At 37.2% G+C, this 23,809-nt stretch overlaps 1 long non-coding RNA gene across 1 annotated transcript; it reads right to left on the bottom strand.

Moving 5' to 3' along the window:
• On the bottom strand, positions 1-23,216 carry LOC116582881. Its single transcript, XR_004282544.1, has 3 exons — positions 23,138-23,216; positions 14,038-14,042; positions 1-11 (listed from the first exon to the last, which is right to left on the bottom strand). It is a non-coding gene; the product is annotated as an uncharacterized LOC116582881 (long non-coding RNA).
• Positions 23,217-23,809: the final 593 nt, after the last annotated feature.

The raw sequence follows: 23,809 nt of genomic DNA on the forward strand, positions 1-23,809 counted from the left end.
CCTATGTTCTCCTCTAGAATTCTGATGGATTCCTGTCTCACATTGAGGTCTTTTATACATTTTGAGTTTATCTTTGTGCACGGTGTAAGAGAATGGTCGAGTTTCATTCTTCTACTTATAGCTGTCCAGTTTTCCCAGCACCATTTATGAAGAGACAGTCTTTTTTCCACTACATATTTTTTCCTGTTTTGTCAAAGATTCATTGACCGTAGAGTTGAGGGTCCATATCTGGGCTCTCTACTCTGTTCCACTGGTTTATGTGTCTGTTTTTTATACCAGTACCATGCTGTCTTGGTGATCACAGCTTTGTAATAAAGCTTGAAATCAGGTAACGTGATGCCCCCAGCTTTATTTTTGTTTTTCAACATTTCCTTAGTGATTCCGTGTCTCTTCTGATTCCATACAAATTTTTGGATTATTTGCTCCAGCTCTTTGAAGAATACCAGTGGAATTTTGATCGGAATGGCATTAAAAGTATAGATTGCTCTAGGCAGTATAGACATTTTAAAATGTTTATTCTTCAAATCCAAGAGCATGGAGTGATCTTCCATCTTTTTGTGTCTTCTTTAATTTCTTTCATGAGTGTTCTGTAGTTCCTTGAGTAAAAATCCTTTACCTCTTTGATTAGGTTTATTCCCAGGTATATTATGGTTCTTGGTACTATAGTAAGTGGAATCGATTCTCTAATTTCCCTTTCTATATTTCATTGTTAGTGTATAAGAAAGCCACTGATTTCTGCACACTGACTTTGTATCCTGCCACGTTGCTGAATTGTTGTATGAGTTCTAGTAGTTTGGGGGTGAAGTCTTTTGGGTGTTCCATATAAAGAATCATGTCATCTGCGAATAGAGAGAGTTTGACTTCTTCATTGCCAATTTGGATACTCTTTATTTCTCTTTGTTGTCTGATTGCTGTTGCTAGGACTTCTAATACTATGTTGAACAAGAGTGGTGAAAGTGGGCATCCTTGTCTTGTTCCTGATCTCAACAGGAAGGCTGCAAGCTTTTTCCCATTGAAGATGATATTTGCTGTGGGTCTTTCATAGATAGATTTGATGAGGTTCAGGGATGTTCCCTCCATCCCTATACTTTGAAGCTTTTTAATCAGGAACGGATGCTGGATTTTCTCAAATCTTTTTCTGCATCAATTGAGAGGACCATGTGGTTCTTCTCTCTTCTCATATTAATTTGTTGTATCACATTGATTGATTTGTGAATGTTGAACCATCCTTGAAGCCCAGGGATTAATCCCACCTGATCATGGTGGATAATCTTTTTAATGTGCTGTTGGATCCTGTTGGCTAGGATCTTGTTGAGAATCTTATCATCCATATTCATCAGTAATATTGATCTAAAATTCTCCTTTTTGGTAGGGTCTTTGCCTGGTTTGGGGATCAGGGTAATGCTGGCTTCATAGAAAGAGTCGTGAAGTTCTCCTTCTGCTTCAATTTTTTGAAACAGCTTCAGGAGAATAGGTGTTATTTCTTCTTTGAAGGTTTGGTAGAATTACCCAGGGAATCTGTCAGGTCCTGGGCTCTTGTTTTTTGGGAGGTTTTTGATCACTGCTTCAATCTCGTTATTAGATATCGGTCTATTCAGGTTGTCGATTTCTTCCAGGTTCAATTTTGGGAGTTTATAGTTTTCCAGGAATGCATCCATTTCATCTAGGTTGTAAACATGCTGGCATATAACTGTTGATGATTGTGTCTACTTCCTTGGTGTTAGTTGTGATCTCTCCCTTTTCATTCATAATTTTATGAATTTGTGCTTTCTCTCTTTTCTTTTGGATTAGTGTGGCCAATGGTTTATCGATCTTATTGATTCTTTCAAAAAACCAGCTTCTAGTTTCATTGATACGTTCTACTGTATGTCTGGTTTCTACCTCATTGATCTCAGCTTTAATCTTGATGATTTCCCTTCTTATGTGTGGAGTTGGTTTGATTTGTTGTTGATTCTCCAGTTCTTTAAGGTGTGGAGACAGCTGGTGTTTTCTGGATTTTTCTATTTTTATAAGGGAGGCTTGGATGGATATGTATTTCCCCCTTAGGACCGCCTTTGCTGTATCCCATAGGTTTTGAACAGAAGTGTCTTCATTCTCATTGGTTTTCATGAATTGTTTCAGTTCTTCCTTGATCTCCTGGTTGATCCAAGCATTCTTAAGCAAGGTGGTCTGTAGCTTCCACGTGTTTGAGTTCATTCTGAACTTTTCCTTGTGATTGAGCTCCAGTTTCAAAGCATTGTGATCTGAGAATGTGCAGGGAATAATCTCAACCTTTTGGTATCAGTTGAGCTCTGATTTGTGACCCAATACATGGTCTATTCTGGAGAAGGTTCCATATGCACTTGAGAAGAATGAGTATTCTGTGGTTTTAGGGTGGAATGTTCTGTATATATCTTTGAGGTCCATCTGTTCCAATGTGGCATTCAATGCTCTTGTTTCTTTATTGATTTTCTGCTTCTATGATCTGTCTATTTCTGAAAGAGGTGTGTTAAGATCTCCTATGATTAGTGTATTCATATCAATATGACACTTTATCTTGATTAACAGTTTTCTTAAGCAATTGGCTGCTTCCATATTGGGAGCATAGATATTTACAATTGTTAGATCATCTTGGTGGATAGTCCCTTTAAGGATTATGTAGTGTCCTTCTGTATCTCTGACTACAGTCTTTAGTTTGAAGTCTAATTTATCTGATATGAGAATCGCTACCCCAGCCTTCTTTTGAGGCCCATTGGCATGAAAGATGCTTCTCCATCCCTTCCTTCACTTTCAGTCTGCCTGTATCTTTAGGTTCAAAATGGGTCTCTTGTAGACAACATATGGTTGGGTCCTCTCGTTTTATCCAGTCTGCAACCCTGTGCCATTTTATGGGAGCATTTAGGCCATTCACATTGAGAGTGATTATTGATAGATACGTTTATTTACATCGAGTTACCTTTGAAGTCTTTCTTTCTGTAGACTGTCTCTATATTTCTGCTCAATGCTATTCTTAGGATTTTTCCTCTTTTATAGAACCCCCCCTTAATATTTCCTGCAGTATCGGCTTGTTGGTTGCATAGTCTTTTAAGCCTTGCCGGTCTTGGAAACTCTCTATCTCTCAATCCATTTTGAATGTCAGTCTTGCTGGATAAAGTATCCTTGGCTGCATGTTCTTCTCATTTAGTGCCCTGAATATATCTTGCCAGCCTTTTCTGGCTTGCCAGGTCTCTGTGGACAGGTCTGACGTTATTCTGATGGGCTTCCCTCTGTAAGTAAGGAGCCTCTTTGCCCTGGCGGCTTTCAAGAGATTATATCTACAATTATAATTCCTCAATTTGACTATCAGGTGTCGTGATGTTTTTTTGGAATGTATAATCTTGGGTGGAGACCGTTCAGCCTCTATTACCTGAACGCTGGTTCCATTTGCGAGATTGGGAAAATTTTCATGAAGGACTTGTTCCACTCTATCTTGTAGACTTCTTTCTTTCTCCTCCCCTTCAGGGATTCCAATAATTCTGACGTTGGAATGCTTCATGGCATCATTTATTTCCCTGATTCTGTTTTTGTGGTTTCTAAGCTGTTTGTTCCAGGCTTCCTCCTGATCCTTTCTCTCTATCTGTCTTCCAGATCACTAATTCTATCTTCTGTCTCAGTTACCCTAGCTTTGAGAGAGTTTAGATTAGATTGGAACTCATTGAGAACATTGTGAACCTCCTCCCTGGTAGCTTTAAACTCCGCCCTAACATTGTGAACATCCTGTCTGGTCACTTTCAGTTCAGCCCTAATCAATTCCATTTGGTCATCCACGGCTTTCTCCAACCTAGCTATTGCCTGGATAATTGTTAGCCTGAATTGTCTTTCCGACATATTATCTATGTTGATAGCTGTTAGCTCTGTTGCAGAAGGTCCATCCTCTGTATTTTTCTTCTGTTGGGCATTCCTCCTCCTAGTCATTTTGGTGGGAGATGTTTGAACAGATATAGCTGAATGTATCAACTGTGGTGCAGTCAAGGTGCACCCTGGAACACTTCTGAGCAATCAGGATTCCCCACCCAAATGAGAGACAAAAGAAAAGAAAAAGATAAAGATAAAAAGAGAGAGAGAGACAGGAAAGAAAGGGAAGATAAAAAAGAAGGTTCGGCCCAAATGGGACCCAAAGTAAGATTTATGAAGTAGACAAACAAAAAGAGATAAAAAGACTGATACAAGTATATGACAAGAGAAAAAAAATATATATGTGCAAATGAAGAACCTTTTCAAAAATAGCCCCAAGTGTAAGATTTATATGCTATCAGGACAAACACAAAAACACAGAAACACTGGTGGAAGAAGAAGATGGGAGAGTTCTTATAAATTCTCAGTGTGTTAGAGGAACGTTGTTTTGATTCTTCCTGTATGTATCTTGATATCTTTGTTAAAGGACTCAACTTTCCCAAGATAAAGGGGATTAAAAATTGGTTTACCTATAGGGGTAGTATTGATTGTGGAAAGGGGATTATTTTGAAGTTTAACTCTATATGAATATTAGAGGATAAAAATTTGAAAAAGAATAAACTAGACTAAACTAAACTAAAATTAAAAAATGGAATTCAAAAAATAATGAAAAGGAAAACATAGGTGTATGTATCAAAAAGTTCAGGTTAGAAAGGTATTATGGAATTTGATGTAATGTACAGCTCGCTGTGATAGTAAATAGGTTAAAAAAATTACCTATGTGTAAAAAAAAAAAATGAACCAGAATAGTGGGAATGAGTGAAGAATAAAAGTTTTCCTATGAAGTAGTGGTTGTTCTCTTTTAGTCCTTTTTTTTCTCTCTCTCTCTTTTTTTTTTCCTTTCTTGGTTTGTTTTCTGGGGGAGGGACCTGTCACGTGTGTTGTCAGTCAATAAAGTTTCCTGAGTTAAGTCCTCCCGCCCCCCTCAAGGAGGTGGTCTCTGAGGAAACTGTTTTTTTTTTTTTTTCAGGCTTTTGTTCTCTGGTGGTTTTTATGTTTGTTCACTTTTTTTTCTCTCACCTTGACTGACTTTGATGGTTTTTGTAGTTTTAGAGGAAAACAAACCGCACCCTGATCTCCCTCTCATAGAGAAGCCTCAGTCTTGGGTGCAGAGCCTAAATAAGTTCCCCCTTGACCGCTAGCAGAGCAGGTTCCAAGTTGCAGACCCAAAGCCAAGGCATGGCAGCTGTCTGGGAGCTCCCGACCACCAGAGAGGTTCCAAGCAGCAATCGCACACAGAGATTATGCCGCTGGCCCCGGGCTGGGAATGCCTGGTCTCGCTGGGTCTAAGAGTGCCCAGCTTGCGCGCGCCTCTTTCAGGGGTGGCTATGGGTCGCCTGCACGTCTCAGGCACTGAGAACGGGGCGCAGGTCCAAGAGCACCAGGCTGGGCTTTTGCTCACCTCTGTCAGGGGAGAGTTTGGGGAGCGCGGCTTAGACTTTGGAAACAATGGCGTGGGTCAAAGAGTGCTGGCCGGGCCTTTGTAACTCTCTCAGGGGAGCATGAGGGACGTGTGCGCATATCTCAGGCTTTGTAGTAGGGCTTGTGCGTTCTGCCAACCGGCGTGGCTCCCATCCCCTCACAGGAGCCAGAACCCCTGCATTCTCGGGCGCGCTGGCAGCTTAGGGACCAAGACCTGGTTTCTCTGCTGCACTCTCTCTGCCTCAGCGCCAGGGAGGCTGTCCTGGGACCGGGTACTTAAGCCCCTGTCCCTAGCTGCCCCGATTCCCACAATTTCCCCCCATGATCCTTTGCTCTTTTGGAGTGCTTTCAACCAGTCTCCAAGGTAATGCTGGTCCTCAGATGCAGGGCACTCTCGCTCTTATTGGGGTATTACTTTCCACCTGGTTGCCTCTGGTGGCTCCCTCCCCCTTTTGTTTATCTTCTGATATCAGTCTGCCGTTCCCACTCCGCTTTACCTGCCCACTGGCGTCTTCTGCCCCTGTAGAGATCCAGACGTGTATGATTCTGATCTCAGGCTGATTTCATGGGTGAATGGAGTTCTTTGGTAGGTAATCAGCTCACTTTGGGGTACCGGCTGAAAAGGTGCCTCCTCCTACTCCCCCGCCATCTTGTCCCCCCGAAACATATCTTCTTTATCCATTCATCTGTTGAAGGGCATCTCGGCTCCTTCTGTGGTTTGGCTATTGCGGAAATTGCTGCTATGAATATTAGGGTGCATGTTCCCCTTCCTTTCACTACATCTGTCTTTGGGATAAATACCTAGTAGTGCAATTGCTGGGTCATAGGGTAACCCTATTTTTAACTTTTAGAGGAATCTCCACACTGTTTTCCAACATTGCTGCATCAACTTGCATTCCTACCAACTTTGAAAGAGATTTTCCATTTCTCCACATTCTTGCCAAGATTTGTTGTTTCCTGTTTTGTTAATTTTTGTCATTCTAACTGGTATAAAGTGGTATCCCATTGTGGTTTTGATTTGTATTTCTCTGATGGCTAATGATGGTGAACATTTTTTCATGTGTCTGTTAGCCATTTGTACATCTTCTTTGGAGAAGTATCTGTTCATATTTTCTGCACATTTTTTTGACTTGATTATTTGTTTTTTGGTTGTTGAGTTTGAGAAGTTCTTTATTGGTCTTGAATACCAGCCCTTTATCTGCAGTGTCATTCACAAATATCTTCCCCTTTTTGTGGATTGCCTCTTAGTTTTATTGACTATTTCCATTGCTGTGCAGAAGATTTTCATCTTGATGAAATCTGGAAAGGTCATTTTTGTTTTTGTTTCCCTTATCTTTGGAGACATGCCTTGAAAGAAGTTGCTGTGGCCAGTGTTGAAGAGGTTACTGCCTATGTTCTCCACCTGGATTTTGATCAACTCCTGTCTCACCTTGAAGTCTTTCATCCATTTTGAGTTTATCCTTGTGAATGATGTGAGAGAATGGTCGAGTTTCATTCTTCTGCATGAGTCCATCCAAGTTTTCCAGCTTCATTTATTGAAGAGACCTTTTTTTTTTTTTTTTGGATATTTTTTCCTGCTTTGTCGAAGATTAGTTGACCATAGAATTGAGGGTCCATATCTGGACTCTCTATTAACTTCTATTGATCAATGTTTCTATTTTTGTACCAGTACCATGCTCTTTTGGTGATCACAGCTTTGTAACATAGCTTAAAATCAGGCAACACGATACCCCCAGCTTTGGTTTTTTTTTTTTTTTTTCAGCATTTCCTTGGTGATTTGGTTCTTTTCAGATTCCATAGAAATGTTAGGATTTTTTGTTCCAGCCTTTGAGAAATGCCATTGGTATTTTGATTGGGATGGTATTGAATGTACAGATTGCTCTGGGAAGAATAGACAATTTAACAATGTTTTTTCCTCCAATCCCTGAGAATTGAATGTTTTTCCATCTCTTTGTATCTTCCTCTATTTCTTTCATACGTATTCTGTAGTTTTTAGATATAGTTCCTTTACCTCTTTAGTTAGGTTTATTTCAAATTATTTTATGGTTTTTGGTGCTAATATAAATAGAATTGAATCCATAATTTCTGTTTCCACAGTTACATTGTGAGTCTATAAAAAAAGCAATTTATTTCTGTGTGTTGATTTTGCTTCCTGTCATATTGCTGAATTGTTGTATTGGTTCTAATAACTTAGGGGGGTAGAGTTTTTTGGGTTTTCCACATAAAGTATCATGTCATCTGTGAAGAGAGAGAATTTGACTTCTTATTTGCCAATTTGGATATCTTTTATTTATATTTGTTGTGTGATTGCTGAGGCTAGGACTACTAGTACTATGTTGAACAATAATGGTGAGATTGGACCTCCTTGTCATGCTCTTGACCTTACAGGAAAAGCTCTGAACTTTTCTCCTATTGATAATGATATTTCTTGTAGGCTTTTTATAGATGGTTTTTCTGATATTGAAGAATGCTCCCTATTTCTCTGTACTTAGAGAAGTTTTAATCCAGAAAGGAAGTGTTATTTTGTCAAATACTTTTTCTGCATCAATTGAGAGGATCATATGGTTTTTGTATTCTCTTTTATCAATGTGCTTTACCACATTGATGGTTTTGTGAATGTTGAACCACCTCTGTATCCCAGGAATAAACCCCACCTTGTTGTGATGGATAATCCTTTTGATGTACTGTTGGATCCTATTAGCTAGGATCCTATTGAGTTTTTTGGCATCCTTGTTCATCAGGGATATTAGTCTGTAATTCTCCTCTTTATGGAATCTTTGTCTTTTTTTGAGGTAAGGGTAATGCTGGCCTCATAGAACGAATTTGGAAGTTTTCCTGCTGTTTCTTTTTTTTTTTTTTAATAGCTTCAGAACAATATATATGATTTCTTTTTTATTTATTATTTTTTATTATGTTATGTTAGTCACCATATAGTACTTCATTACTTTTTGGTATGGTGTTCCATGGTTCATTGTTTGCATATAACACCCAGTGCTCCATGCAATCCATGACCTCCTTAATAGCCATCACCAGGATCACCTATTTTTCCACTCCCCTCCCTTCTAAAACCCTCAGTATTTTTTCTGGAGTCAGTAGTCTCTCATGGTTCATCTCCCACTCTGATATCTGTAAAAGAACTTCTCAAACTCAACACTCAAAAAACAAATAAGTCAAAAAATGGGCAGAGTACACGATTTCTTCTTTAAATGTTTGGCAGAATTCAGATGGGGAGCCATCTGTCTCACAACTCTTATTTTTGGGAGGTTTTGATTACTGCTTCTATTTCGTTATTGGTTTATTGTCTGTTCAGACTCTCTATTTCTTCCTGTTTCAGTCTTGGTGGTTTATAAGTTTCCAGGAAGGCATCCATTTCTTCCAGATTGCTTAATTTGTTGGCATATAGTTGGAGATAATAATTTCTATTTCTTTTTTTCTATTTCCTTGGTGTTAGTCATGATCTTTCCCCTTTCAATCATGATTTTATCAATTTGAATCCTTTTCTTTTGGAAAACTCTGGCCAGAGGTTTATTGATTTTATTAATTATTCAAAGAATCAGCTTTTACTTTCATTGATCTGTTCTACCGTTTTTCTGGTTTCTATTTCATTGATCTTGGCTCTAATCATTATTATTAATTCTCTTCTTCCATGTAATATCGGTCTTATTTGCTGTTTTTTCTTCAGCTCCTTTAGGAGGAAGGTTACATTGTGCATTTGGCATTTCTCTATTTTTAAAGTCAGCTTGAATGGCTATGTATTACCCCCTTAGGACTGCCTTGGCAGTATCCCATAGGTTTTGGACTGATGTATTTTTGTTTTCATTAGTTTCCATGAATTGTTTAAGTTCTTTCATTTCCTGGTTGATCCAATCATTCTTTAGCAGGATGTTTTTTAACTTCCATGTGTTTGAATTCCTTCTTTTTATTTTTCTTGTGACTGAGTTCCAGTTTCAAAGCACTGTGGTCTGAGAATATGCAGGGAATAATCTCAATCTTTTGGTATCAGTGGAGACCTGATCTGTGACCCAGTGTGTGGTCTATTCCAGAGGAAGTTCCATGTGCATTCGAGAAGAATGAGTATCTGTTCTTTTAGGATGGAATGTTCTATATGTATCCATGAGGTCTCTCTGGTCCAATGTGCCATTCAAAGCTCTTGTTTCTTTGTTGATCTTCTGCTTAGATGACCTGTGTATTTTTGAGAGTGGAGTTTTTTGCTCTTCTGCTATTAATGTATTATTATCAATATGTTTCTTTATTTTGATTTCCAGTTGGCTAATGTAGTTCTCTGCTCTCCTTTTGGGGGATTTATAATTTACAATTGTTAGATGTTCTTGTTGGATAGAACCTTTAAGTATAATATAATGTCCCTCTACATCTTTTATTACAGTCTTTAGTTTAAAATCTAATTTGTCTGATATGAGAATTGCTATCCCAGATCTCTTTTGAGGTCCTTTGGCATGATAAATGATTCTACCCACACTTTCAATATGGAAGTGTCTTTAGGTTCAAAATGACTCTCTTGTCCTGCTTTTTTATGCAGTCTGACACCTTGTGTCTTTTGGTGGGAGCATTCAGCCCATTCACATTGGGAGCAAATATTGAAATTTATTAATTTATTGCCAACATATTGCCTGTATAGTCACTGTCTCTATAAACTGTCTCTGTAAATTTCTGGTCTATATTACTCTTGGGGTCTTTCTTCTTTTATACAATCCCTTTTAATATTTCTTGAAGGGCTGGCTTGGTGGCCACATATTCTTTCATTTTTTGCTGGTCTTGGAAGTTATTTGTCTCTGTCCTTTCTGAATGACAGCCTTGATTGACAAAGTATTATTTTCTTCATGTTCTTCTCCTTTAGAACCTTGAGTATGTCTTGCCAGACCTTTCTGGCTTGTTAGGTCTCTGTGTACAGGTCTGATGTTATTTGGGTGTTCTTTTCTTCACATATAATATATCTCTTCTCTCTAGCTGCTCTCAGGATAGCTTTCTTGACTCTAAGATTTATAAGTTTCACTATTAAATGCAGGGATGTTGGTCTATTTTTATTGATTTTGGGAGTGGTCCTCTCAGTATCTTGGACACAAATGCTTGTTTCTTTCCCAGATTGGAAGAGTTCTCAGCTATGATTTTCTCAAATATACCTTCTAGTCCTTTCTCTCTCTCTCCTTCCACCCCTTCGTGGATCCCAGTAATTCGGACATTGGAACTTTTCATGACATCACTGATTTATCTATGTCTGTTCTCATGGGCTTCTAGCTGTTTATCCTAATCCACCTTTTCCATCAATTTATCTTCTGTATCACTAAATCATTCTTCTGCCTCGTTTACCTTGGCTGTTAAATTGTCTACTTTAAACTGCATCTCATTCATAGCATTTTTAGGTTTGTTCTGATTAGATTTCATTTCTTCCTTTAGAGGTTTTATATTGTCACTAGTTTTTTTTTTTTTTTCCTCAAGCTTAACTATTGACTTTATGATTGTTATCATGAAGAATATCTCTGACATTTTGTTTATAACCATACCCATTAGATCTGTGGCTGAAGCCATTGTCTCCACTTCTTTTATTTTTTGGGGATTTCCTCCCCCTAGTCATTCTTTTAAGAGATGATTGAGGGAATGTACATAGTCCAAAATATCAACCATAACCCAAGCCAGATGCACCTAATTTACGGAGACACTAGTATTGTTGTCCTCTTACTCTTCCAGCCTGTCTTCTGGTGGAGGGGCCTACTGTGCTGTTTCTTAGGCCACCCTGTTTGGACAGAGTTGCCTTGCATCCTGTTTTGGGGGGAGGATGGTCTCCATGAAAACAGGTTTGGAGAGGATTTGTTCTCTGGTGGTGTTCCCTGGCCACTTTCCTTGTCTCTTCTGAGAGTCAGAACAGAAATGGCCATATCCTAACTTCTGTGTCAGAACAAAGAAATCACACTCTGCTCTTCAGTGAGCCCTTTAGGCCACACAGTCTCCATATCTGCCCGTGCTGCTAAAAGCCACACCATTCTGGTTTGTGCACCTCACAGCAGCACTTCCAGCACTCACTCCCAGGGCTGGACACATCTCTTCCCTTTACGCTTCTAATACTCAAATCTGTCCCTGGGCCACGCACACATACCCACAGCTCCTGGGTCCTGTCAGGGGAATGGAGTAAAGTTTTTTCCCCATTGCTACCAGTCTGTGCCAGTTCCCAGCATGGGACGTTTTGGCATTCATGTTATTTCACTTTCCTGACTCCAGTGCTTATGGCAGAACCCTCCACCTTCCATTTATGTTCTGATATTTGCCCACAGAATCATGGCTCCTTGCTTCATGCCTGGAGACCAACCATCAGTGATATCCTGTTTGTAGAGATCCATATATATCTTCTTATATATTAGGCTGATATCATGTGTATTCAGAATGGCCTGGGCAGATATCCAGCTCAATTCAGGAGACCAGTTGAGATATGGGCCTCTACTTTTCTATCTATTCTCCCTACCTAGATATATATTGATAAATTTCAGACTGATTTTGTGGGTGTTCATTATGGTTTAGTAGATATCTAGCTAAATTCAGTGGAGTGGTTGAAATAAGGTCCCCTACTCTGCTGCCATTTTCCTTTTCTCCCCAGAGAGCCTGCTTCTTCCTCTCTTCCCCACTCATACACTCTGCCACTATCTCTCTCTAAATAAATAAATAAATAGTGTCTGATTATCACCCTTAATTCCATCTACAACCTTAATTCCTCTTTGTCATGCAACTTAATATATTTTCAAGTTCTTTTGATTAGGAAGGAATTATTCTGCCTACCTCTACCCCCAAACATGTTTCTTTTCCACTGTAGCAGAATAACAGATTTCCAGAGATGAAGATCAATTAATTTGGAAAGTAAAGCTGAAAAGTTCCAATCTGGGGTGGTCTATACCCTAAGTTTTGATTGTGTCCATTTTTCCTGAAGCAGTTGCATTGTTATAACTCCTGTGTTTTCTGCATGCAAATAGAAGTCCTGATTTTGAAACTGCATATTTTTTCCAAATGGTTAAGTTGCCATAAATCACTCATGAAAATTAAGAGGGTCTATAAGTTGTTTTCAGACCCCTACACATATTTTCTGTATGCTCGTAGGCTTTAATCCAGAAGCTGGAATCTTAGGACAAGTGGGAAGACAGAGGCCAAATAAGGAAGGACAAGCAATGAGCTAGAAAGTTTAGGAGAGGCAGATGGCATCCTGGATTCTTCTACCACAGTTTGAAGAAAGTCCTGGCATGAGAACAGAGACCAGATGGTACTTGGGAGCCAGGACTTCATTGTAGGTGCCCAGGAGGATAAACACTGTCCACAAGAGAACAGATATTTTGTGGTTAACAAATGGCAAGGTGGCACTGCTCAGGAGTCCTAAATTCAATAGAAAAGGGAACCAATGAATAGAAGGTAAAAGAAGAAATATGTTTGGCTATTTCATATAAGGAAAAACAATCCAGAAATTGAATATGTTGCCTTAAAATATTATAGGCTTTCAGTTATTGGAGGAATCCAAGCAGAGTTTGTGAAGTCATTTGGAAAGAATGTTTTATAAGGAGTTTCAGATATATTTTACTAAGAATTCTTTCTTTGAGTGGTGCCAGCATGGCACAGTCAGTTAAGTATCTAACTCTTGGTTTCAACTCAGGTTGTTATCTCAGGATGGTGAGATCATCCTTGAGTCAGCCTTTGTGCTCTGTGTGGAGTCTGCTTAAGACTCTTTCTCATGCTCCTGCTCTCCCCCAACCCTCCTCTTTCTCGTTCTTCCAAATAAAAAAAAAAATAAATAAATAAATAAATAAATAACTTTTAAAAGAATTCTTTCTTTGAATGGGAGGCTACATGGTTGCTTAATCCAAAATATAAAACAGGTTAATGCAACTCTTTTAAGAGCACTGTGAGATAACCTAATCTAGAACCAAGCACACTTCAGGTCTTCTGATGCTTCTTTTTGATAACTAGTCAAACTCAAAATACCTCAGGAAAATGGGGTCAGATACTTAGAAGAAAAAGTTAGAACCATTACAGTAGGTGCATTAGAATAGCAGAGGGACTGACAGTGACATGTAACAGGTATTTTGATAACAATCTTGTTGACTAAACAATGAAGCATCAGTCATATCTAAGTCAATCTCAAAGCTGGAAAAGTACCACCTAAGTCATCTTCTTAAACATGAAGCCTAAAAATGCAAAAATTTTCTAGGAGAATTTTGCGAACTATGAAGCCCAGGTCAAAGGCTCTTATTATTACATTTTGTTCATCATACTTTCACTCATGTAGCATATTCAGCACAAGTCTGTATCAAATGCTTTACTAGGCTCTGAGTCTATTGTGGGAAGCCTGAAAGAAATCCCTGACCTCACAGGGCTTCCATTATAAGGTTTAAAGACTGGCAGTTAAAGAAAAAATTTGCATAACCTATGGTTAAATATACAACGTGAATTAGGAGCATATGGCAGGATCATCTAATATAGAAACACAGGAAGTCATGGAAGACTTCTTGAAGAAGGAAATTCTAAACTGAGACCCACAAAGTAAGTGGGAGAATGAATAAGGTGAAGCAAAATTGAGTCAAATATAACAACACATAAGACCAAGAGGTAAGAGAAAGAGCATAACACCTTGGAAAAATGCGAAACTGACAGAACTTTGGCTTGGGTGGAACATAGCATATGAGATGAAAAAGGCCAAAATGGTGAGCTATAAAGATTAGGAGGGAGCAGATCACAAATGGCCATATTGGTCATGTCAAAGAGTTTGACTTTAATGCTAGTGAAAAAAACCCAACCAACCAACCAAGCAAACAAAACAAAACAAAACAAAACAAAACAGAGAATCATAGGGTAAAAGAGGAAAAGAAAATAAACAAGATAAAACCAGAAAGGGAGACAAACCATAAGAGACTCTTAATCATAGGAAACAAACCTAGGGTTGCTGGAGGAAAGAAGTGTGGAGGGAAGATGTAACAGTGATGGACATTAAGGAGGGCATGTGATGTAATGAACACTGGGTATTGTATAAGACTGAAGAATCACAGGCCTGTACCTCTGAAATCAATATTACATTATATGTTAATCAATTGAATTTGAATAAAAAATATTTTAAAAAAAGAAAATGAAGTCATTCATTTTCTTTTTTAATTTTTATTTTTTTAAATTTATTTTTAGTTTTCCAGAATCCATTGTTTAAGCAACACACCCAGTGCTCCAGTTTTAAGTTTCTTTCTCATGCATAGAAATACAAAGAAACAAAAGTGAGTTTATATTCATTTTCCAGAAAACTTTTTAAAGATTAATGTATGCAATTATCATATGGTTTCACTTATTTGTGGAGCATAACAAATAGCATGGAGGACAACGTGAGTTAGAGAGGAGAAGGGAGTTGAGAGAAATTGGAAGGGGAGGTGAACCATGAGAGACTATGGACTCTGAAAAACAATCTGAGGGCTTTGAAGGGGCGGGGGGGTGGGAGGTTGGGGGAACCAGGTGGTCGGTATTGGAGAGGTCACGTATTGCATGGAGCACTGGGTGTGGTGCAAAAACAATGGATATTGTTACACTGAAAATAAATTTAAAAAATTAAATTAAAAAAAGATTAATGTGTGAAGTTTTCTTTTTTATGCATTTTCTGTTTTCTATTTTTAACTTGTTCCATTTTAGTCCTTGTCCAAATGTGTAATTTTTTAAATAAAGCTACAGTACCCAAGTAGAATAACCCCATTTTATTTTATTCACTTATAAAAAGCCACAAAAACAACTTTTGAAATTATAACTTCAAGATTACGTATTATATTTTATACTTAATACTTAACTATTTCCCTGATGGAAATTTAGATTCTCAGTTTTTTATAGCACCATCATATGGTATATAAATACAGTACTCTCTTTTATTTATTTATTATTTTTTTAAAATTTTACTTTATTTTTCAGTGTTCCAAGATTCATTGCTTATGCACCATACCCAGTGCTTCATGCAATACATGCTCTCCTTAATAGCCACCACCAGGCTCACCCATCCCCCACCTCCTCCATTCCAAAACCCTCAGTTTGTTTCTCAGAGTCCACAGTTTCTCAAGGCTCATCTCCCCCTATGATTTACCCCAATCCACTTTTCCTTTTATTCTTCTAATTCCCTCCATGTTATTCTTTATGCTCCACAAGTAAGTGAAACAATATGATAATTGACTTTCTCTGCTTGACATATTTCACTCAGCAAAATCACCTCCAGTCCAGTCCATGTTGATACAAAAGTTGGATATTCATCCTTTCCGATAACTATGTAATATCCATTATATATATGGACCATATCTTCCTTATTCATTCATCTGTTGAAGGGCATCTTGGCTCTTTCCACAGTTTGATGATTACGGCCATTGCTGCTGTGAACAGTGGGATACAGGTGGCCCTTCTTCTCACTACATCTGTATTTTGGGGGTACATACCCAATAGTGGAATTGCAGGGTCTCAGGGTAGCTCTATTTTTAATTTCTTAAGGAATCTCCACACTGTTTTCTGAAGTGGCTGCACCAACTGTCATTCCCACCAACAGTGTAAGAGGGTTCCCATTTCTCCACATCCTCTCCAGGACTTGTTGTTTCTTGTCTTGTTAATTTTGGCCATTTTAACTGGTATAAGGTGGTATCTCAATGTTGTTTGGTTTGAAACTCCATGATGGCTAATGATGATGAACATCTTTTCATGTGGCTGTTAGCCATTTATATGTCTTCTTGGGAAAAGTGTGTGTTCATGTCTTCTGCCCATTGTTTGGTGTGATTATCTGTTTTTTTGAGTGGTGAGTTTGAGGAGTTCTTTATAGATTTTGGATATCAGCCCTTTGTCTGTGGTGTCATTTGCAAATATCTTTTCTCATTCCGTGGGTTGCTTCTTTGTTTTGTTGACTGTTTCCTTTGCTGTGCAGAAGGTTTTAATCTTGATGAAGTCCCAAATGTTCATTTTTGGTTTTGTTTCCTTTACCTTTGGAGAGGTGTCTTGAAAGAAGTTTCTGGGGCCGATGTTGAAGAGGCTACTACCTATGTTCACCTCTAGGATTTTGATAGATTCCTTCCTCATGTTGAGGTCTTTTATTCATTTCGAGTTTATTTTCATGCTGTCTTTTTCCCACTGTATATTTTTTCCTGCTTTCTCGAAGATTATTTGACCATAGAGTTGTGGGTCCATATCTGGGCTCTCTACTCTGTTCCACTGGTCTATGTGTCTTTGTGCCAGTACCATGCTGTCTTGGTGATCACAGCTTTGTAGTAATGCTTGAAATCAGGCAACATGATGCCCCCAGTTTTGTTTTTCCTTTGCAAATCAGGGTATTTTCTGGTACTGCACAAATTTTAGGATTGTTTCTTCCAGCACTTTGAAAAATGACAGTGGAATTTTGTTTGGTATATAATTGAAAGTATAGATTGCTCTGGGAAGTATAGACATTGTACGTATGTATGTATGTATGTATGTATGTATGTATTTATTTATTTATTTATTTATTTTCAATATTCCAGAATTCATTGTTTATGCACCAAACCCAGTGATCCATGTAATACGTGTCCTCCATAATACCCATCACCAGGCTCACCCAACCCCCCACCTACCTCCCCTCCAAACCCTCAGTTTGTTTCTCAGAGTCCACAGTCTCTCATGGTTCATTTTCCCCTCCAATTTCCCCCAACTAACTTCTACTCTCCATCTCCCCATGTCCTCCACATTATTCCTTAAGCTCCACAAATAAATGAAACCATATGATATATGACTCTCTCTGTTTGACTTATTTCAGTATAGATATTTTAACATTGTTTATTCTTCTAATCCATGAGATGGAATGCTTTTCCATCTTTTTGTGTCTTCTTCAATTTCTTTCACGAGTGTTCTGTAGTTCCCATGAAGTTTTAAAATTTAAGCAGTTCAACATGTAAAATTCAAATCATCCTCCTCCCCAACTAGGTCACTCTCCCTAAAGGAAACCACTATTTAAAGCGTATATTTTGATGGCTTCCAGATAAAAATACCTGACCTTACTATGTTAGTATATACATATACATAGATGTGTGTGGATTTATGTGTGTGCATATGTGTATCTATAAAGCCAACTCAAGGGACATCTGGTTGGCTCAATTGTTTAAGTGTCTGAGTCTTGGCTTCAGCTCAGGTCATGATCTCAAGGTTATGAAATGGAGCTCTGAGACAGGGTCCATGCTGGAAGAAGCCTGCTTAAGATTATTTTTCCCTTTGACCTCCCTCTTCCCCAAAAAAAGTTCGAGCACAAGATTCTCCTTCTTTTGTACCATGCATTGTACTTAATGGTATATCTTAGAGATATTCCCATATGTGCATTCACATATACATACACACACATATTTCACCAGTTTGAATGTCATCCCTCCCTAGGGGTCTTGCTAAACTCCATATTATTCCAATTTCAGTCACTACAGGAAACAATGCTGTAGGGTGTTAAGTAAGGGGAAAGTATAATCACTTTTGTGGTTTTGGAAAAGTAGTTTTGGCTGTTATTTGAAGAGCAGAATGTGCAAGGCAGGGACTAAGCAAAAAGGACAATAAGGAAGTTATTGCAGGGATCCAATTAAGACATGAACATGGCTCAAACTAAGGTTATGGCAGTGGAGCAGTAGAGAAGTAGGTGGATTCAAAAGATATTTAGGGATTTGACTCAGGTCCTGATCTTGGGTTCATGACCTCAATGTCATGAATTTGAGCCCGGCATCAGGTTCCATGTTGGGGATGGAGCCTGCTTAAGATTATATTTCTCCCTCTCCCTTTACCTCTCACTCCCTGTGCTCTTTCTGTCTAATAATGAGAGATATTTAGGGATGTCTGGGTCACTCCATTTGTTAAGTATCTGCCTTTGGCTCAGGTCATGATCTTGGGGTCCTGGAATCAAGCACCACATCAGGCTCCCTCCTCAGCAGGGAGTCTGCTTCTTCCTCTACCCCTCACCCTGTTCATGCTTTCTCTCTCCCTCTCAAACAAATAAATAAATAAAATCCTTTAAAAATATTTATAATATAAATAGGACAGGATTTGTCAATGCAATGGGTGTGGAGAGTGGGAGAAAAATCAGGAATCTTGGATGACATTCAAGTTTCTAGGTAGAGAAATGGGAATGGGAGGGAAGACAGTATCACCTTCCTGAAGCTTATCCTGATGCCCACACTTTAAAAATGACTTCTCCCTTCTCTTAAGTGATATATCACTTTGTATGGGCATCCCTTCTCTCACTCACCATGTTCTTTTATGCTAATTAAAAACATTATTCCTGCATTGTTCAGTCCTTACTTATTGACAGCTTCTTAGTAGGGGGGATTGGACAGGCAGGTGTAAGGAAAGTAGAGGGAGTAAAGGAAAAGAAACTAGTATTAACTGATCACTTACTTTATGAAATGTTCTGTACTAGGTCTTTTATATACATTCTTTTATTTTATTTTCACAACCTGATTTTACAGATGACATTCAACTGCTCTCGTATCCTTACTGCTCTTTAAAAATATCCAGAGACAGGCAATTCACTACCCACCTTCATAGTTTGTTTCATCTTTGAATGGTTCTGATTGAACACATTCTCCTTTCCAGATGTATGTATGAGTAGATACAAATATGTATCTACGTATAGAATGTATGTGTTTAAAAACACAAGCACGAAGGCTGTACTTCCTTAAATGGACACAAGTTATGGTCAAACGGTACATAGAAATTTTATTTTAAAATTTTAAACTTAGTAGTGCAATTGTTGGGTCATTGGGTAGTTGTATTTTTCACTTTTCAAGGAACCTCCATACTGTTTTCCAGAGTGGCTGCACCATTTTGCATTCTCACCAATAGTGCAAGGTTCCCCTTTCTCAACATCATCACCAACATCTGTTGTTTCTCATGTCATCCTGACAGGTGTAAGGTGATATCTCATTATAGTTTTGATTTGTGTTTCCATGATGATCAGTGATGTTGAGCATCTCTTCATGTGTCTATTGGCCATCTGGATAGGTTCTTTGGAAAAATGTCTACTCATGAATAGTAATTCAAAAGGATACATCCACACTGATGTTTACAGCAGTATTATTTACTATAGTCAGAAGGAAACAGCACAAGTGTCCATTGAATGGATAAGGAAGATGTGTTATTTATCTATATCTATCTATATCTATAAATATACATATGTATACATATATGTATATACACACACAATGGAATATTATTAAGCCATAAAAAGAATGAAATCTTGTCATTTGCAATGCCTGGAGTTAGAGATATTGTGCTAAGTGAAATCAGTCATCTAGAGAAAGACAAATACCACATGATTTCACTCTTATGTGTAACTTAATATACACAATAAATGAGCAAAGGGGGAAAAAGAGATGCAAACTAAGATACAAATACGTAACTGTAGAAAACAAATTAATAGTTACAAGAGCAAGTGGTGGGATGGGTGAAATAAGTGATGGGGATTAAGGAGTGACTTTGTGGTGATGAGCACTAGTTGTATGGAATTGTTGAATTATTATATTGCATACCTGAAACTAGAATTACACAGTATGTTAACTAACTAGAATTTAAATAAAGACTTTAAAAATAAAATAACATTTTAAATCTATTAGTAATCAAAGAAGTATAAATGAAAATAGCTACATACTGAATATAATCAAAACAAAACAAAACAAAATAAAAACAGAAAAGTATAAACTGGTGAATTTGAGATGAAATAAATGTAAAAGAGTTCTTGCTGAAAAAAAAAAAAAACTACATAAATTTTTTGCCTGTCAGTTTAGCAAGACTTTACACATTATAGTAATCCATGCTGTTGAGAAGTGGCTCAAATGGCACCTACCCCTCTCACTCAACTATAGAAAGGGTGAGTTTAAATGAGAATACCCCTTTAGGGAAAAATGTTAACAAAATGTATCAAAAGCCCTAAGAAGGTTCAGAATTACAAGAAAATAAGATGTACAATAGACACTGAAAAGAATGACCAACCTAATACAAATAGAAACAATAGCAATTTTGGTTATTGTGTTTGCCTACAAGATTGACATTTGACAAAGATGAAAATGGCTGCCTTGTGCTGCTACTGTGGATGCAAGTCCAAGATTATGGGACTGAAAATTTTTCCAGAGATCAACTTGGATGTTGGTATCAAAAATTTTAATGTGTGTACCGGACACAGCAATTCAACATGTTAAAAATATATTATGAGGAAATATTCATTAAAGAGTGAAAAGAAACATACACAAAGATATTTGTAGTAAGAACTTATAACAAGTGGTATAATTTAAGATGGCCTTAACATCCTTTCTTATTCTTTTATTATTCCCAACTTTTAAAATTTTCAAGCATACAAAAACCATTAAAGGATAGATTGTACAATAATCATCCTACCAGCTGGAGTTGATTGTTAACACTTTTCCATCTTTAATGTATCTACATCTGTGTCTATGTATATCTACACATGCAAACACACACACACACACACACACACACACAAGCTTTTGATTGTTTGCTTTTGCTAAATCATTTGGAAGCATGATGACAGTAGATCAGTAACTTTATCAAATATTGTCTCAATAACATTACTACACCTAAAACAAATCCTAATATCATCTAACATTTATTCTATATCAGAAATTTTCCAATCATCTCCAGAATGTCTCCTTTTTAAAAAGATTTTACATATTCATTTTGAGAAAGAGAGAGAGGAGGGGTGGGAGGGAGAGGGACAAGCAGCCTTCCCCACTCAGGAGTCCCAAAATGTCTCTTAAGGCTATTCCTTTTTTAATAACCAGGATCAGACAAAGTTCACTTTTTTGTCTTCTCTCTAATTTTTTCCCCTATAGCACTAAATTTTTGAAGTGACTAGACCAGTTGCCTTGTAGAATGTTCTTTTTTTCTAGATTTGTCAGTAACTTTGTCCCTAATGCTTTTTGTATTTTTCTATATTTTTGGCTTGGGATTAGCATGTATTAACATTCTCAGAGAAAACAAGAATTTAATATCCAATAATCCAACTTCTAGGATTCTCTCCTGAGATGGTAATCCAAATAAAATACAAGAATTTATTATTTTTAACACAATTTACAGCATTTAAAAATAACAAAAACAAGCTAAATGTTCAAATAACAGAAGATAAGGTAAATAAATTATGGTATATCCATGTGATAGGGTATTTTATAGTCAGTAGCAAGTTTGTAACATTACAATGGGATGAGAAAATTGATACAGTAAAAACTTACTGTTTTACAGTAAGTAAAAACAGTATGATACAAACATACACAAACCACATGATCACAAAAATATCAATATATATGTTTTCATAAGCACAGGAAAACATTAGAAGGTGTAACAAAAAGTAATGGCAAACTTATCTATGAATGATATTTATTTTTATAATTTTCCATTTTTTCAAAATTCCATAAAACATATGGAAATTCCATAAAACATATGGTTACTTTTATAATCAGATATATGTTTTTTTGTTCTGTTTTGTTTTAATTCCAGTGTAGTTAACATACGGTGTCATATTAGATTCAGGTGTCCAATATAGTAATCTGACAGTTTCATATATCACCTGAAGCTCATCAAGACAAGTGAACTCCTTATTTTCCATCACTTATTTCACCTATCCCCCCCACCCACCCCACCTGTCCTCTGATAACCATCATTTTGTTCTAAATAGTTAAGAATCTGTGTCAAAGTTTCTCTCTCTCCCTCTTTTTTCCCCTTTGTTTCTTTGCTTTGTTTTCTAAATTACACGTGAGTGAAATCATGTGGTATTTGTCTTTCTCTGACTTATTTCACTTAGCATTACACTCTCTAGCTCCATCCCTGTTGGTTCAAATCACAAGATGTCATTGTTTTTCATGGCTGAATAATATTCTAACACACACACACCACTTCTTTATCCATTCATCTAGTGATAGGCACTGGGTCTTCTTCCATAATTTGGCTATTGTAAATAATGGTGCTATAAATATAGGGGTGTGTGTGTCCCTTTGAATTAGTGCTTTTGGAATTTTTTAAAGTATTTATTTATTTATTTATTTATTTATTTTTATTGTTTTTATTATAGTATTAATAGCTGCTTTTATTTAAATTCCAGTTAGTTGACATACAATATAATAATAGTTTAAGTTGTACAACCCTTATATACCACACCCAGTGCTCATCACAACTGCACCCCTAAGTCCCCATTGCCTATTTCCCCCATCTCGCCCCCCACCTCCCTTCTGGTGACCTTCAGTTTGGTCTTTTCCTCTATGGTCAGGAAGAAGACAGGTATGTTTACTCTTACCACTGTAATTTAACATAGTGCTGGAAGTCCTAGCCACAGAAATCAGACAACAAATATAAATAAAAAGCATCCAAATCAGCAATGAAGAAGAAAAACTTTCACTATTTGCAGATGACGTGATACTCTATATAGTGTTTTTGTATTTAGGGGATAGATACCCAGTAATGCAATTACTAGATCATAGGGTAATTCTACTTCTAACTTTTGAAGAACCTCCATACTGTTTCCACAGTGCCTGCACCAGTTTGCTTTCCCACCAGAGGGAAAGAAGTTTCCACTTTCTCCACACTCTTGCCAACACTTATTGTTTCTTCTGTTGTTGATTTTAGCCATTCTGACAGGTCTGAAGTGATATCTCATTGTAGTTTGATTTGCATTTCACCAATGAAGAGTGATGTTGAGCATCTTTTCATGTATCTGTTGGCCATTGAGATGTCCTATTTGAACATGAACAAAAATGTCTGTTCATGTCTTCTGCCCATTTTTTAATTGGATTACTTAACTTTTGAGTGTTGAGTTATGTAAATTCTTTAGATATGTGGGATACTAAACCTAAAGGTCATATATGAAAAAACCCATGTGAACATCATACTCTGGGGAAAAACTGAAAGCTTTACACCTAAGGTCCAAAGGAAGACAAGCATGTCCACTCTAAGTACTTTTATTCAACATAGTACTGGAAGTCCTAGCCACAACAATTAGACCACAAACAGAAATAAAAAGCACACAAATTTGCAAGGGATAAGTAAAACTTTCACTATTCGCAGATGACATGATACTTTATAATGAAAACTATAAAGACAACATCAAAAAACTACTAGAACTGATAAATGAATTCAGTAAAGTCATAGAAGTCAATGTGTAGAAATCTGGTGCATATCTATACACTGATAATGAAGGAGCAGGAACAGAAATTAAGAAAATAATGTCATTTACAATTGCACCAAAATAATAAGAACTTAGAAATAAACCTAACCAAAGAGATGAAAGAACTGTATTCCAAAAAATATAAAACACAGATGAAAGAAATTGAAGATGACACAAAGAAATAGAAAGACATTCCATGCTCATGGATTGGAAGAACAAATATCATTAAAATATCCATCAGGGATACTTGGGTGGCTC

Source organism: Mustela erminea, chromosome X (assembly GCF_009829155.1).
Source record: "Mustela erminea isolate mMusErm1 chromosome X, mMusErm1.Pri, whole genome shotgun sequence".
Taxonomy (NCBI): domain Eukaryota; kingdom Metazoa; phylum Chordata; class Mammalia; order Carnivora; family Mustelidae; genus Mustela; species Mustela erminea.